Below are 18125 nucleotides of genomic sequence, written 5' to 3' on the forward strand. Positions count from 1 at the left end.
TTTGTTTATTGCCAGCCAAAGTATTCTGACATAATTGTAGCACTCCATGGGCTTTCTTAATGGATAGTGTTAATTTTGGAGCCTATCTGGGTTTGCAGAAATTACTCACTGTATTAATAGGTGCCAGCTGTGAGATAAGCTGCTGACAGCTTCTTAAAAATTCTGTTGTTCTTTCACAGTGACTTCATGTAAAGCTAATCATTGCATGGGTTTGCATTTGTTGCCGAAAGCTAGAAAGAAAACCATCACTTCACTTTGCTATTGTAAATATTTAACTGATGAAGTATCAAATATTCTCTGGCTTGCTCATGTTCTATGCCAGAAGAAATAATCATTTTTAAGTAATTATTCTTTTCTGCTACAGTTGTTTGAGGGTAAAACAAAAATATGGTAGGGTGTCTTTTACTGATTCTGCAGCTTCACGAGGCATTTCTCATGGAACTTTTTTACATGTAAAATCACCTGAAGAAAACCTTTAATGCAAATATTTCTGAAGAGCAAAAGGTGACTGATCTTGCAGTTTCTTGATCACTTTACACAAGCTAATTGTAAGCTGTCCCCCAAGGGCACACACCCCTTCTCTGCACGGGTGTCCATCCATCCCTGCCTTGGCTGCCATAGGGATGGAGCAGGGCCTGGGGCGCTGGATCAGCTTGCCAGGCTGGATGAGGCCGCTCTGCTGGGTTTTCTGTAGAGTTCATTGCTCTGCTCTGCTCTGTGAGCTGGTCCGGCTCAGCCCACAGCTGTTTGATTGGGAGCAGCAGGAGCTTGTGACCAGAGGCAAGGAGGAGAGAGCTGGACCTTTCTATGCTGCAGTGAGTCAGGCTTCATTGCACACATCACAAGTCGGCAGTATAAAAATGGGTAACCTGAGCAATAAGCAGCATTGGCGGTTGCGCTGAAAATTTTTCCTAACATCAAAAAGGAGATGAATCTGACCTATGATCAAAAGACAGAAAAGCCTCCAAACAGGCAACTTACTGGGAAGCAAAAAGTTCTTTGTAGATCATCACTTATTTAATAGCAGGCATGTAAATGGTACTTCACAAATACAGGGCTTGATTCCTGGCACTCACAGTCTCTAAATGCTTGCCCTGTACACTGCAAGACAGAGGCACAGGGACCATCCTACATCATGGGGTTGAAGTCTTGAAGGATCAGGTCCTATTTTAAATAATTAAACATGGTAGTGGGAGAACTGACCCAGACAGTGGTTAGACACATCTACATTAACTTACAAGAATAAAACCATACTGTCTCAGAGCTGCTGAAGTGAGAAGCTAAAGCCCTGCTTTTCAGGGTTAATCCTGGCCATGTGGCGACATTTTCCCATTTTCTTGCCTCTGGCACTGTCTGACCCATGGGTGAACCAGATCAGCTCACTAACCTAGCTTTCTGCCAGCTCAGCCAGCGGAGCCAGCACACTGTGGGGCCATGTGAGCAGTGACAAGAAAGTGCAAAGATTGGCAGAGTGGAAACCATCCTTCTGGGGGCAACCAGGCATCTGATTGTCTCAGTTGTAACAGGAACCCTCCCAGCAGTTCTCCAAAGCGCTAGTGATTTGCATTTGGTTTATAGCACTAGTGATGGCAAACCTGTAGCTGGTCATTTTGCACTTAAAAAAATCATAGGAACACAGGATAATACAGGCTGGAAGGGACCTCAGGAGGTCTCTAGTCCAACCTCCTGCTCAAAGCAGGGTCAGCTTGAAGTCAGACTGGGTTGCTCAGGGCTTTGTCCTTTCTTGCCTTGGAAAATCATTCTTTTTATTTGAGAAGTTGCACAGTTTATATAAAGTTTGTGACATTTTACACAATGCCTTTCCTCTGTCACAATAAGATCTTACGTAGCTTACATAGCTTATGTAGCTTACATAGCTATAAAAAGTAACCACTGTCCTTCTCTTGTTTGGGCTGCTCAGGTGTAGGCAGAAGAGCGCTCTGCAAATGCCTGTGTGCAAACAGCACACCAGCACACTCACAGCCTTTTCTGTCGGGGGGCACCAGTTCTTAGGTACCATTTCTTAGGGTCCACTGAGAGAGTTACAAACTCCCACCCTCGGATCCTTGACTTTTCCCTCACCATTTCAGTCTGAATGAGCACGTGAGCAAAGACTGTTTAACCTGTTGTGATTTCATTCTGACCTTGGAGGCAGATAGCAGGCTCAGCCCTGTTTTTCCTGGGGTGCATGACTATTAACTGCAGGGAGGATAACTCTTCACCCCAGCACAGCTGGATCTGAGAAAGGGCATCTCTCTGTAGCCTGGGTCACACGTAATATCTTTAAACTGTATCTTCTTTAAAATGAACTGGAATTTGAATTTTTTTCTGAAAAAAGAAGCAAAGAAGCTACTTCAAAAGAATGTTATGTGGTTAGCAAAGTCAGCTACCCAAAAGTTAGAAGATGCCAGCTGACTACACGACCTTGACTTGGTCCTCTGCGCAAAGTGCGTTATGCAGTATCAGCACGTATTGCTCCTTCATGGGATCTCTGTCTGGTTCAGTGCAGAATACAGATGAAAAAGGAGTTATAAGGGGATCTTAAACTTGCCACTTTCTAACATTCAAAAGCTTCACCTTGGACCTTATATCCAAATTAATATTCATGTAATGTAGAGGGTCACATACAGTATGCATGATATGTGGACACACCTGTATATACTTTGTACCAAGTTCTCACCTGAAAGAAAAGCAAAAATGACCTGAAAAAGACTGGAGAATAAAATTATTAATAGAGAGATTTGATTTTGTCTCCTTTGACAGTTTATGTTAACTTTGGACTTACAAGGCCATGTTAAAAAATTTATATAGGAAATAGTAAATCGGCTTATCATAGCAAATGTAAAACAAATACGAGAGAGTCTGGATGTGACCGTGTGAACAGTCACATGGGGAGAAAAGCCAGGCGGCTGCCTCCAAATACCCATTAATCCTCCCAAAGGCGAACAGGCAAGAGAATGGCCTAAGGTCCCTAGAAGCAAGGCTGTGTGCATTTCAGGAGAAGTAACACTGAGGAAGCTGGGGTGAGGCAGAAAGCTGAGAGGAGAGCTCAAGTACAGTGGCACCATTTGGTGCTAATGCTGCCTTTTTTCCAACTCTCTTCATTCCTTCGGCCTTCCCCACCCCCCCTTTTCTTCCCTTCTTGCAGAAGTAAATTGCAGAAAACAACACATGCGTAACATGAGCCACATCATTAAAAAATTTGGATGTTTAAGAATCAGAGCTGTTTTCAGGTAAAATTTATTGTCCTCCTCTGATTCTTGTGGAAGGCAAAGAAATCTGTACGAAAGGCTTCAAGGAGGGAAATCTTTGCCATATATTGAGTTCAGCAACCCTGTTGTCTAGCCTTCTGCCTCTTTACTATTTCATGTTGCCTTTGTGGATGAGATACAGGGACCTGATATATCAGCTTTTATTTTGTCCCCTATTCCTATAAAGAAAATGAGGGAATTATAACATGTTGACAGCAATGCGCATCAGCTGAAAAAGTACAGCAGGAAGGTGAACAGGAGGTTTCCCATCGATTTGGTGTGATCAAGATTTACGCCGCTGCTCTTTTAAAAACACATCCATTTCTGAATGTCCATACAATAAAAGAGCCAAAAGGTGCCTGCATTTAATTGGAAAAACACACAAAAAAAGAAACATTGTAAAATATGAAAACCCTTCTGACATAAATAAGATGCCTTTAAAGATGCTATTGTAATTCAGATCAAGTGTTTGTAAATTAAGAGCATTAACTGGGGACACAGTCATCCTAACTGGCATATGCATTCATCCATGGACGTAGCCTGGAGGGGTGGTGATCAATTATTCAGCAAGGCATTTTATGCTGCCTCCACCTTTCATAGCACATCATCTGCTAGACTGTGATCAGCGGCAAATATCTGAAGAGCAGCAAATGAGAGAACAATTAATATTTCTTGGTTGAAGCTCAGTGAGATTTTAATTTTCTCAGTAAAAGCTCTCCTCAGTCACTGGATTATGGAAAATGCATGAGTCTGGCTCCTTCCTTTCTCCAAAAAGAGCTGAGATGGTGGTTTCCCATTCTGCAAATATCTCATATGCTTTAACATTCAAACCCTCAGAATTTTGCCTCTTCCATCATTTACTGTCACCTCCTCCTCCCTCGGATCTTTGCTGTTGGTCCAGCAGCATCTTGACAGAAAACAGCTCTCACTGTGTGCTTTTCCAGTTTTGAAGCTGTGTAATACCGCAGTCAGAAACGTTGCTCTGGCTAAAGCTAATGGAGGTAAAGAGGTCACTGCCCCACACACTCATCAGTTTCCTCCTTCCCCATCTTCCCCATCTACCTCCAGCTCAGTTCTCTTCGGTCAGCCCAAAACAAACTATCCCACCAAAAACCTGTTCATTTTCTGTTGGATCAGGGGAGCTGATTCACCCTGAAGTTGCATAATCCCCAGATGTGATGCAAGGAAGAGAACAGGGACACACATGGGAGTGGGGACATGAAGAAAGAAAGACTGTCATCTTTGGCAGCCCACAGTTGTATCAGATAAAGTGCAGCGTGAACCACTCTCAGAGAAGAATGTATTTACCACAATCTCGCTACGGGGGGAGATAGAATCAGAGTCATAGAATAGTTTGGATTGGAAGAGACCTTAAAGATCATCTAGTTCCAAACCAATATTATGTGGTAACATTAGCTACTACCCACTTCTTTTGGGTTTTTAAGTTTGGCTTTCATTGGCTTACCCCTCTCTGGAGCTGGAGTCACAGTTTATGTGTTTCAGAAATGAGATACATGTAAAAATTCCTTCCAACTAAATTTTACTTAAAGTATCACTAACACATGCCATGATGAAACCATGCAGGACTCCTTCTATACTCATTCTTTCACTTTCTAAGTTATTTATACTCCATGCCCTTGCCTTTTAGCACAAGGTAAGCTTTTTTTTTCCTTCTGTAGCAAACATCTTTTTTTGCCTTATAACAGGAAAAAACATACCAGAGGCCATTATAAAACAATCAAGATCATTAATCCTGTTCTTCTCCTATGAGAGCTGCTTTGTGTTACTGTTGCTTGAGGGCATCCATCTCTTAGAAGTGCATATTCAGCGTTTTCCCCTTGTATTTCTTGTTGTCATGAGTAATTTCAGGTATGGAGTAGGATACCTGGGTGAAATTGCAGTATCTCTTCATCTCTCTCCCTCTGTCCTCAGACGTTAGGGATAAGAGCAACGTGGCTTGGGAGGCAGGATTTCAGTTGATCTTCCTGTGGGTGATTACTGCATCTGCATTGTCTAGGTGCATTTGCTTAGCATCTTGAAAAAGCCTGGCTGATTCTAAACTGAGGCCAGTATTTGGAAAACAAATGGGGTTTACTATGATATTAAAAGGAAATGGAAGCTCTGTAAGGAGCTTGGTAGCTCCATAAGAAGTAAACTCTGCAGTTTGTACTTTTGAGTAAGTAATCAGACCTAAACCTAAACCTAAATAATCAAACCTATTAGGTAACTAAACTATGTTCTGGGTGGAATTAAACACATAACTAAATTATGTAATTCCCAGCAAACACTTGGTCATGCAGGTGCCTCAATATGCCCAGGTTTCACCAAAAAACAGTCACCTAATTTCTGGTATCATTCAAGTCAAATATATCTGATCATTGAAAACTGGCAAAGGATGGACAACTAGGCTGGTTCTATGTCCATCTATTGCCAAAACACTTTCTGATTGTAATAAACAGCGCTGGGTTTCTGTGAGATGTGTGAATGGGTCTGCCATCACTTTAAAATTTGCGTCTATGCCTCTTCAGTGGAAAAGGTTTTGGGAGAGGGAAAGAGCAAAAACTAAATGCTTAGAAGTAGTTTCCCAGCCACTGAGGGATGGGGATGTGACACCGTCTTGGTCAAAGCTTCTGAGGTGGAATAGGCCAGTGTAGGGAGGATCCCTGCTGTGGAAAGGTCAGAATGCAGGTAAGTGAGAAGATTGGACAGCCCTGCTGCTTGGCAGTGTGCTTGGAAAATAAGACTTGCCATAAAAAGAAGGCAAAGCACTCACAAAGGGGGTTGTCCCTCTCGTTTTGTGCCCCTGTTAACCTCCCAAGGGTACCTTAGAACTGAGGAAGTCTTGTTTACCTACTGTCCCCCCCCCGTCGCTGCTCTCACAATACCCCAATCAGTGCAGATGGATGCCCATCTTCAGAGGAGGGAAGTGGCTCTTATAGAAGGGAGGCTTGGGACTGTACCACTAAATCCCTGCTGTACTTGGGAATTGCATCCTCATTCCCACACCAACAACAGCCAAGTTCATTCTGTTACAAATGAGACATCCCCTGGCACTGGACCATATGTTAATATTACTAGACTTTTTATAGGCCCTGTTCAAAGCTTTTATTAGATGCCTCACTAGTCCAAGTCCTTTTGATGCCTCTCCTTAAACCTGCACAACGCACTGGCACCATATTCCGTATCTCTGGCCAATTTTTGCTGCACATCAGCTCCTCTCCAGGGCCTCAGCAGGTCTTTTCCCAGATCCATTTTGGATCACAGCTGATAAGACTGAAAACAAATGACATTTCTATGGCCTTTGATAGGCTCTACATGGGTGATTGATAGGGCCACTGCTGGCTACTATAGCAATGGAGACCCATGGTTTAAGGCAAGGTCCAAGGTAAGCGTTGTAGAAATCCAGCTGCAATACCTGCAGGAAAAGGATGGGCAAGGCTGAGAATGGGTTCTTTGAGGAATCACCTTATCTCTTGGTCAAAACAGTTATAAGTGAGCAAAGAACTGACCAAGAAAAGACTCAAGGAGAGATAAAACCCTGGTGAGAAAAGAAAATAATGCAATCTATCATAAAACCCATCAGCAAACACTTGGACGCTTTGGGGAACGCTTCACCTTTTGGAGTGATCAGTGTTTTATATTATGTAGCTGCAATATTTTGACGGGGTGCAAGGCATTCAAAAGTCAGGCTTGGTGCTTTGCCAGGCTGAGACCCACCACCCTTCAGCCCACACCACTACCACATCTGCTGGTACAGTGCAGGACCCAGGGACTGCGGGTGAACTCACAGCTCTGCCTCTCCACTCTGTAAATCACTGTTCGATTTTCTTCCCTGTATCCTCTCCAGTAAACTGCAAAGCACCCTTGTGAAAGGGGGTTATTAAATAAATAAAAGCTGGCGATGAACAGCGTCCTCTTATGCAGGAAACTGTGTGTCATCAAGCTTCTCGGTTATGTCAGGGAAGAAAGAAGTGAAGGAGAGGTGATAATGACAGGGGCTGCCTCCAGGGAAGGAGGTAGAGATAGCATTCGAGGGGGTACAGAGCTCAGATTGTGGCAGAGGGAGGAAAGAAATACAGTACAGCCAAATGAACAGTGGAAACTGATAAAGGTCAAATGAAAGAAGAATTTATTAGAAGTGAAACAAAGCAGAACCACCAAAACCTTCAGAGCTATAAAAATGAGGAAAGGAGAAGTAGTATGAAAACATTCTCATCAAAATTCCTAAAATAGGCACATGTTAGCACACTCAGAGAGCGAAAAAAATAACAGGGAGGCTTCGATCTTGTCTGTCTCTTTCTCTAATCTAGCCAGCAGTGTGCCCACGTTTCCATGCAACGTGACTATAATTATGAGCTGTGATCTATCAAAGCAGGACCTGGAAATTTTCATCTTGTTGCCCTGCAAACATACAAGGAAGGCTGCAAAACTGTTAAAGCATTGAGTATTCTCATCTAACCACATTGTTATTTAGCACCACGATTCTATACCTAATGAGAGTGGCTGGGTTTCCAGTGAGTAGGGCTTGATAGTATCACACAATTAGATAAGGAATCAATGAACATGATCGACACAACACCTCACCCAAGTTTACTGTCTCTTGGAGTCTAATGGAAATTGCTTGCAGTTGCTTCCTTTCTAAATGATAATCCCACACAAGGCTCTCTTTCCAATTACAAAAAGTCTTGAAGTATAAGAACACATTTGAAGAGCCCTTTTTTCAGTTTTATCACTTATTTGTGCTCGAGAGTCTGTTTCTGATTCTTTCCCCCACATGCTGATAAACCATGCTGACAGACTGGAGGGGGTGAACTCAAATGAGCCCTGAACATTTTTATTTCAGCTTTGGCATTTACTACATTGGCAATGGATGCCTCCCCTTTCCACTTCACCAGAGCACCATCCTCCTGCTGTAAAGAAACATAAAAGCCAGGCAAAGACAGGTTTGCCAAAGAACAGTCCAAGAACACGGGAGTGTTTTATAAATGTGGTATTTGACCTTGTTAGTGATGGGAGGTTATTGATACTTAGAGGAGCATCACAGCTAGAGGCATAATGGAACTTGTTGGGGGCTGTGGGAAATACAGTCTATGGCCCCAGGCTTCAACAGAGCTTTGAAAGACAGAGGACAGTTATTAGCTTTGAAGATCTTATAACTTGCCTCCAAGGAAAAGCAAGTCTTGTTTTGCTAGACAGGGACTTTGAAGATAAAACATCCCCAAAACAATCAAAATGCAAACCCAAATGCAACCACCCAAAACAGCCCTCCTCCCCAAACAAAAAAACCCACCCCACCCAGCTTTAAAGGGTCTCTTCCTGAAATACTAAAGTGCCTGTGGACCAAACATCACCAGACTTACCATTCTCTAGGGAAGGGCTACAGAATCTACTGAAAACTCAGATCAGCCAGGTAAAATGGTCAGGTGTGTGTATCCAGATTTAGGGGTTTCAGTCCCATTTTTATCCAGAAAGCTTTTAATAACATATTCTGCCTATTTACCAATCATCTTGTCATTGAACCCACAGGGCAAAGCCACATAAGCCTTGAGAACAGGTCAGTTCAGCTGGTGAAATAGCTGTGATGAGCGGAGGGTCAGAAGCCCATGCCAGCATGGAAGAACCATGGGGAGAAGCAAGGGCTGAGCAGAAGGTGCTTGCGGAGGTCGTGGGAGGTAACTGATTAGCTCAGGAACAGTCAGGAAAGGAAGAGCTATTCTTATTCCCATTCAATATTCAGCAGTATTAGATGGAAAGCCAAGACAGCTGGTGTCCTACGCGATGCTTGTTATTCACAAGTTTTATAAGCATATTTTCCATTCCACCATCCAAGGTTTAAAGAGAGTATTGAACAGTATCGCATTCATGAGAGATCTCTGCAGAACCCCATTCAGTACATCTCATCAGCTTGTCTGTAAACTACTGAGGTTACAGTAGTAGCATATAGACCTTGTTGTTACTATGTCAAAATACCACAAATCTTAATGAAGTCAAGATAAACGATATCTACCACCTCTCTTTTACATGTAAAATCTACACCCTTGTACAGAAAGACATCAGATTGATTACAGTCTATACTGATTTTTACTCCTCACTCCTTTGCTTAATAATCTTGTTCCAGGATTTTTTTTAACCATGGGTCTAAAACTCCTCAGCTCCCATTTTTTAAAACCAGAATCTGAGTGTTTGCTTGTAAATGCAAATTCTCAAAGACAGCTCCTAAAATTGCCCAGGGTCTCTGGGTACTCTGTAAGGCCCAGCTATTTTAATAATGTCTAACTAACCTAAGCACCCCCTACCCTTTCTTTCCCACTCTGATAGATGGTTGCCAGCCTTACAGTTGACTTTATTAGTGAGGGCTGAAACACCGCTTTGCCTTTTCAGCTGCCGCCCTGGGGACTCCTGCCTGTTGAAGGGTGGATCAACTCGCTCCCTGGTTTTACCCTTCCTATGAACATAATCCTCTTTTCTTTTTACTTGTACAACACTCATTACTGTTTCTGGTTTGATTGGCTGATCTTTTGATTTTGCCCCTGTATGCTTGTGCTAATTACACTTTGCAAACTGACGTAGGTTCTCCTTTTCTTTTTCTGTTTTAACACTGTTGAAGATTTCATGGTTTAGTTAAGTTGGACTCTTATCTCACTCCTTATTTTATTCCACTTTTGGATTGTTTGCAGTAATGCCTTTATCACAGCTTCTTGAAGAAATTGCCTTTTTTTTTGCCTTTGACTACTTCCCATGAGCCCCAAGTTCTCATCTCTTATTGCTTCAGTTCTGTTCTGATGCTATTTGAAAATTAATGGGATCAATAGTACTTTACTAAGTAAAACTTTCTCTGGATGAGAAAAATAGGTTTGGAAACCAGTGAGAATGAACGATCAGTGGTGTGCAATTTCTCCTCAGCAAGGAGGCTTCTTTACTTCATATAACTTTCCTGTTTCTTAACAAACTACTAACGCCATGTAAATGATAGCAGCCTACTGAGGCTCCTCCCACTCTCTCAGTTTCTTCCTGTGATTGAAATCTGAGTTGAAATGCAGTTTTCCTAACCCAGTATTCAGCTGTAGTGGTACCAGTAAGAAATATGAACATTTGAGAATAGCCTGAATATGGTTCTATAGAAATATGAATCAAAATATGGAATAACCATCTGCTGGTTGGCTTATTCTTATTAAAAGGGACAATCAGCTGATTTTTATTTCTAAGTGAAAGTACAATAAATGAACTGCATAACCTTAAGACAGTATCTTTAAAATCATATAAAAATATCACAGAGATTCCCCACCACTGTTTTCTATTTTAGAAATAAAGATAAGAGTCTAAAGTGAGTATTTTCTGCCAAACATCAGCAGGTTTCCACAGTGAACTCTTAAACCCATGAAAATAGGGAGCAAAAGAAGAAAGAAAAGAAAATAATGGAAGATCTAATAAACCTTTTAAGATAGCAACAGCAAAAAATACTGCCTATCATAATACTGTGGCACAAAATACATCTTTTAAAGCCAGTTATCAATGAATAATGTACTTATCACTCAGACTGGAGGCGTGTATGGAACTCATACTTGAGTATTCTCCAAAGGAATATGTCTAGACATTTGATATATAGTTTGTTGGCCTCTCTCATCAGCTGAAGCCTAAGTATGATACATCTGTCATCAAATATGGCAGCAAACATTAGCCTGTGTGATTCATTGCTGGTTTTGCTATAATTCAGTTAATGATGACCATATATATTTTAATCATCTCAGTGAATTCAACTCATTCATATTATGTCAAGGAACTATAACAATTATATTGCAAGAAGAGAGAGGAACAGAGATGGCAGAGGAAAGTTTCCAAGCAGCAAATTTTCGGAATTAATTTCTTGAGCCTTATTCATTATTAATACGAGTAATTTTAGAACAAAACATAACATGAGGTTTTATTATGAGTTGCTCATTTCAGCTTGCGAGGGTTGTGGCCATTTTTAAACATTTTATATTTTTCTGCTTAATTAAGAATTAAAAAATAGATGGGTGGAATCTGACAGAAGATAACCGAACCCCTCACATTATTAGCAGTTTACTGAAGGAAAAAGAACCTGAATGAGTAAAGCCTCCTTCAATTGTAAACCTAGGCCTTTAGATATTAAATTTAGTCAATGACAATGAATGTGGAAAATCAATTTTATAGAATAACTAAATGAATGGCAGAGTGGGAAAGCATTTTTTTTCTCTTAAACAAAAAAAAAAAACATTTTGCAGGTGAAGTGTAATTCCAGTGAGACACCCTGGAGCTGGTCTGCAGACTGGATACAACACATAAAACCCACAGAACAGAAATCTCTCCATCTGAGAGAGTCAGAGTTGTAGTGAGGAAACCTTCATCAGAGGAAGAAGAACAGTCAGCAAGTTATGAATGAGGGAAAAACACTCAGCAGAAATCATATCAATGGTGAAGTGAATAGAGATAGGAGGAATTTGTCATCTGGAGGAAGCTCTGAACAATAACAATCCCATGGGAGAAGGAGGGACAGGAAAGCAGGGCAGTGAGTTTAAGAGACACTGGTTTTGAGGAGCATCGTTAGATCTTAGGAGTTATTTATTGGCTAAAGAGCTCTTCAGCAATAACTGGTGACACAAAGGATGGATTGGGAAGTCATTCCTGGCTGTATTTTTCAAAACCAGCTGAGCTGCATCCACTTTTCCATACTGCTGTGAAGTTCAGCACCTGGGAAAATCAGATAACTGAGGTCAGAGCTGAATGTGAAAAACAAACCTTCACTGCAAAATCACTCATTTCCTATAAAAGCCTTTTTTAAACAGAGGGGAATTAATGTTACAGACGATTGTGTATTTTGGTTTTTAGTTGACCTTTTTTGCTCCCTCTTGCCCCTTATTCTGACGCTGGTCTCTGGTCTCTGCTCTACCAATATTCTCAGCCTCACCTGCCAATTTTCTTTTTTTCTTTTTTTTTTTTTTTTCCCACTTCTGAAGCTCTCCTTCCTCTCCTCCCAAGCATGATACATCCTCTTAATTTTCACAAAGCCCCTGTGCTGTCTGCATTCAAGCTTCTCATGTCAGAATCTATTTAAATATAACACCTATGTAAAAAGTAGTTTACAATAAATAGTGCTACTAACAGGCAGGTGTCATTGTTCCTCAGGAGAAGCCAGTTAAAACAGGAAGATAACTTAATGCGGAGATGTAGCAAGTCCCATTTGCATTAATATAATCCATGTTATACTTCTAAATGACTGAAAGAAAATCTTTGCAGTTAGAATTTGCACCTACGTACTCCAGACAGCCACATCAATTTAATCCTCAAATTCTGATCTGAAGTTCTGTTAAGTACTGAAGTATCTGTGGAAAGGAACCTGAAAATGTTTAGCATAGGAGCAGGGAAGTTGCATCCAGAGAATGCTGTTACAATAATTTCTGATCTCCCCATCCTCAAAAGAGCAGAGTAATCTACGTGCAGTGCTCTTACCACATTCAGATCAAGGGAGCACAGTGCCTTCCCATCAACTAATTTGCCATTTCAAAGGTTTAAGTAATGATTGCATACATATGAAATCCCAAGGAAGAACACCACACCAAGTTTACAGTAAGTTGGCAGGAGTAATAGTAACATATTGTAGCATTTTCTCGTAATATTTAGTGGGCATACAACAGGAGTGCAATATAGTACAAACCCTGCCATCACAGCACAAATGACATCGAGTGGAAGAACGGTAAAAGTTTTGCAAGGGCTACTTTGTCCTGGACTCAAGTACTCCATCCTGAGCTTGACCTAAATTGTGCAGCAAATAGAGAGGATTCTGGACATTCTCCAGCAGCTTCAGCTAAATTAAATATGAACATGAATAATGCCCCGGGGCCCTGAATTCTCTGGGATGCCACAGGCATGGGACTCACAGAGCATCCACCCTTGCTGCAGAACCGTGCTCCAGGTTTTAATTAACTGAGTTTGCTCTGTTCAGCTTTTCCTGTGAAAGCCTCCCACAGTAAAAACACTTCTTAAAAACATTATGCTGCAGCAGATGAAAATAAATCTAGCTGTTGAATTTTCAAAAACTTTCTTTGAAACAACGTAATTTCAAGGACCACAATCACTCATTCCAGATACATGGTTCATGAACTCAAAACCATCATGTCCAAGTACTGCATGTTCTCATCTTTCCTAACTGCCATATGTTAGTAAGTCATTTCATTTTATACGCACCCTCATGGCTCCAGCTTCATGGACAGATGGCTCTTTGCCACCTAATCAAATTTGGACATCAAGGGCATCCCAAGTGAGGTCCTTTGTAGAACTGTAGCCTCCTTTAGTTCCTCTCCCTTTCTTGAACATTTGCACATCAGTACAAACTTGTACTACCAAAAGGTTCATAATTTTCAGATACAAGACACTCATTCTTCAATTAAACAAAACATAGTACAAGCAGTTCTATCCCATTCACTCTAAAAATACAATTCAGTGCCTTGGAACTTCACAGACTACCCACACACAGTCCTCAATATCCCTTTTGGTTCTATTCTGGGTCTCTCCTTCTTCCATAGCCACATCAGTTCATTGGGCAGAACATGTCTACATCCTCTGCCACCACACACACAGTTACAATAATGCATCTTTACTTCTGCAACCAAGTGGCAGTTTTTGCTGTATTGCGCCACGCTAGATGCAGCATCTAAATTTAGATGCCTTCTAATTTTCTTTCTCTGCATATTGATAAAACTGAGTTTTCATGGATCAGATCATCTTAATGTAGTCTCGTGGCTGTTGCCTTTGATGAACTTATAATCTCAGAGCTGCATTTGATTCTCTGGAGCATCCTATTAATCAGACAGGAAAGTTCTCATATTAGTAACTGTGGTATTTCTTCAAGCCATTCTGACCTACATTGCCTCACTGGGTTGGTTAGATTTTTCACATACACTTCTACCACATTTTTACTGCCACAATTTCTGTAACTAATTACTTGCTGAGTTACCTATCATATCCATCAAATACCTGTATAAGCACACATCTCATCTGTCTGAATGCACAGCAGGGTCAGGGTTAGCCTAGCACTGACAAAATGTTATTTCACAAACCTGTACAATTCTTCGACTTAAAAAATATTGCTTTCTTTTACATACTGAATCTCCTCATCTTATCCCTTCTAGGATACATTTTACAGACACCAGGATAGATATAGGAAACAAGGTCATCTGCGTTGAGAGTGACTAAACCCTCCACTTTACACCTTTTTCTCTACAGAGGAACAGTAATTTTTAATATTGCCATCAACAGCTACAGAAAAAAACCTCACCCTGTCAAAGTAAACAAAGCTGTTTAGTATGAACATTTTAAGGACATCTAAAAGCAGTTTTGTAACCTATACCAAAAAGAAGCAATCAGCTATTCAACACCAGTGACTTTAAGATAACACATATAGAAGAGTGTTATTTGTAGTATTTTTATAGAAGAGCAATGGTGGAATTGTGATATATGTTATCATATCATATAGACACCGCAGATACTGAACAGAATAGAAAGCTGAACGGAAGAGGTCTCTATGCTCGTTACTTCTAAATGTTCATAGTAGCACTTGATAAATCATGTTTTACATCTAGATTTTCTAAGCAATTTAACATTTTGTGCCTCAAAAGACTACAGCCAAGCAGCATACACAATTCACCTTCTCATGCTACATGTCATCTCTGCAGATTAAAAAAGGGCTATCCCAAAGAACATGGTGACCCAGAAGCCAAAGATAAAGTGTTTACAATTTGTTCCAGGCATCACCTATTTAGCTACACATAGTTCTTTATATTTACAGCCCTTTCTATTGCTCTGCTGAGAGTAGTAACCTGAATATGCCAAGCCTGCTAAACATTGGCTAAAATTACTCCAGCGTCTCATAGCTGCAATTGTTTAACAAGTGCTGCACATGCACAGTATGAGTAACACCATTTATAATCAGTTAAACTAATCATCCTTATCCCCCTTCCATAACCCCTTCTTCTCCAAGGACAGATAAAGGTCATCTTCTAGTGGCTTTTGAGACACTACTCAGCTAGCCATTTCAATAGCCGAGAAGTACCATGACCCAGACAGCATTATTTTCACAACTTCCAAGCTGTTTTGAAAAAAATGGAAGTCAAAATCTATTAAGTGGATGTTTGCAGAAAGATCCAAGTTTTTGACATGATTTAATAAAAATCGGCCTGCCACTTAATGTCATTTTCTCTATAATCAGAGCCACATTATATATACTTTAAAACTAACATTCAGCTGGTTAATCTAGGCTAGGACCTCAAAGTACCAACTCCTCAGCTGCCAACCAACACAACCTCCCCCCCAGATTCCTGTGGTTTTTCTAACAATAACAGGAAGGTGTTTTACAGGGTGTTTCTTATTCTTCTCTCTTTTGATATCATGCCTACATAGCCTCGTCTGTCTGGCCTGCAGCCATGCAGTCACCAAAGCTGTTTTCTGCTTCCTGAGTGGGTGCTTTAAGACACTGAACTCTGACAAAAGCACCACTCTGTTGCTGAGGTTTTGAAAACTAATTGCATCCTATTAGCCTGATCTAAATTAGGAGTACAGTTCACACTCCGCCGAGCTACTCAGCAGTGATCTGACTCAGATGGAAACCTGAAGCCAAGCTGCTTGGAGTGGTTGAGGTTGGGCATGAACAAGAGCAAATTCCTTGGCTTCAAAGAAACCAGCTCCCAAACATCCAGCCCCTGCTCCTAAGCTCAAGGTGCCAGGACAGAAAGCTGGTGCTGGGCATCGCCTACACGTGGTGAGCCCCGGAACAGTGCCACCAACATGGATATTCACACTTACTTACCCACCTGAAACTCCATCTGTGTACTGCCTCTCTGGGTAGTGCTCTCAGGTGTCCCAGAAACCAGCTCCCAAACATCCAGCCCCTGCTCCTAAACCTGACAAGTTCTGGCCTTTTTCCAGGATGAGGCAGCTGCATCAGGGAGTGCTGCACACAATTTTGGATTTAAGCAAGCAGAACTGGTACTTGTGCTATCTACCTTAATGGTTATCTAATGCTAGTGTTCTGAATTTCTCACCTAGAGATGCTTCACTATCTTGCCAATAAAGAATAGAAACTTAAAATGGTACAAAAGTACAAAAATCCTACTCCTCCAAAGTCTCTTTAGGTCCCGTTTTAGGCACCAGGTGCTTTCTTCTTTACCCTGACTCCAAGCTAAAAACTCTAAGGACTGCTTATCAATAGAAGTTCAGAGTTAAGAAAACTGTTAATGGAAGATGATTTAAGGTGAGGAATTCTAGATGTCAATTGTTCACAGAAGCAGGCTCTTTTTATCTGTTACTTCTCCAGTTACCTGCCTCAAGTGGCTATGCTTGGAACAAAAGAGCATAGAGGAACACCACTGGGTCAGTTACAATAGTCTGGACTGAGCTCCTGATTCATGCTGACAAAAGCAAATCCTACAGGGAAAGCAGTGAGGCAGAAGCAGCAGAGTAGAAAGATATATCAACATGCTTCAGCTGCTGGAACTCTTGAGGAAGTACTGTATTAGGTCAGAACAAAGGTCAGTTTTGTTTTTATTCTTTCTGACAAGACACCAGTAGCAAATATGAAACAGTAAAATGTGTAAGAATAAAACATTCCTAGACTGTTAATATGTCTGTATATTTTTAAAAGTAGTCAGTAATTTAGGATATTTCTGAGTGGAGACTGTATTTAAACTAATACTTTTAAATATCACACTCTACATATAAGTCTAATCCTTTTGACCCTGTAGCCCTGAAAAAAAGTCACATAGCAGTGAGTTCCACTACTACATTACACAGTGTAATGACATAAAAGTTTGAAATTTGCTGCCTGATCACTTTATTTAAATCTTAATTTTTATAAGCTACCAAACATTCCCAAATCAAAGTCACGGACAACATCAAGCTGGTCCTCTGTCACATTTTAGTTCTTTTTTTAACCAGCATTGAACATGGTATTGGAGAAAACAACAAACCCTGATTTCAGGTAGTACATTTGAAGTATTTTTGTTTTGCTCTTCATTTATTTATTTAATTTACTGCCATTAAGCCCTAACCTAGCGTTTGCAGAGAAGCACAATGGCAGCAAAGTTTTCTTCCTTAGCAGAGTTTAGAAGTCCTCGGTCTTATTACACACAATATGTACAATGATTTGCATTTATTAACTCTAAGTTACACCTGGCACGTTAGCACTCAGCTATTCCGTATGAAGAGATCCTTCTGAAATTCAGCAGAAAATCACAAAGCCTTAAAAACATTCTTTGGATTACCAAGCCCAAGCCCTTTGTATGTATAAAGCCCACTATTTCTTCCCATTCTGTGGTTTGAGTAGTTCATACAGAAAATTCTTTTACTTTATTACCTTAGTCTTGTTTCTGAATTCTTGTGAAAGCAGCAACAGAAGACCCCCGAATAACCTTCTGAATATGACTGCTTTGTATTATCTTAGAGGGTGTGTGTCTTTGCTTTGCACCTAGTTATGTATTTGAATGTATATCAGTATTAAGACTACATAATGACACATTTGAATTTACATTTTCTATATTTGGAAGAAAATCAAGTCCTGATGAGCAACAGGAAGAGCTGAAAATAGAAACAGAGGCCAGCTGGTCTCTTCTTTGAAGTGTGAAAGTGTGAACATGTTTTATATTGTGCCTTCTAAAAATGAAAAGTTTGACTACACAAAGTGGCCAATGTAAAAGGGTTACCACCATCACCATGTGTCTGTGGTTTTGGGGGTGGTCACTGCTGCAGAGCTTTGTACTGTTCTAATGTGTCTACGAGGCTTTTTAGGAGAACGTGACTAGAACACTACAGAGATTTAAGGATGGAGACCCTATTTAAAAAGATCTGAACAGCTTTAGGTGCAAA

This window comes from Strigops habroptila, chromosome 3 (genome assembly GCF_004027225.2).
Source record: "Strigops habroptila isolate Jane chromosome 3, bStrHab1.2.pri, whole genome shotgun sequence".
NCBI classification, from domain to species: Eukaryota; Metazoa; Chordata; class Aves; order Psittaciformes; family Psittacidae; genus Strigops; species Strigops habroptila.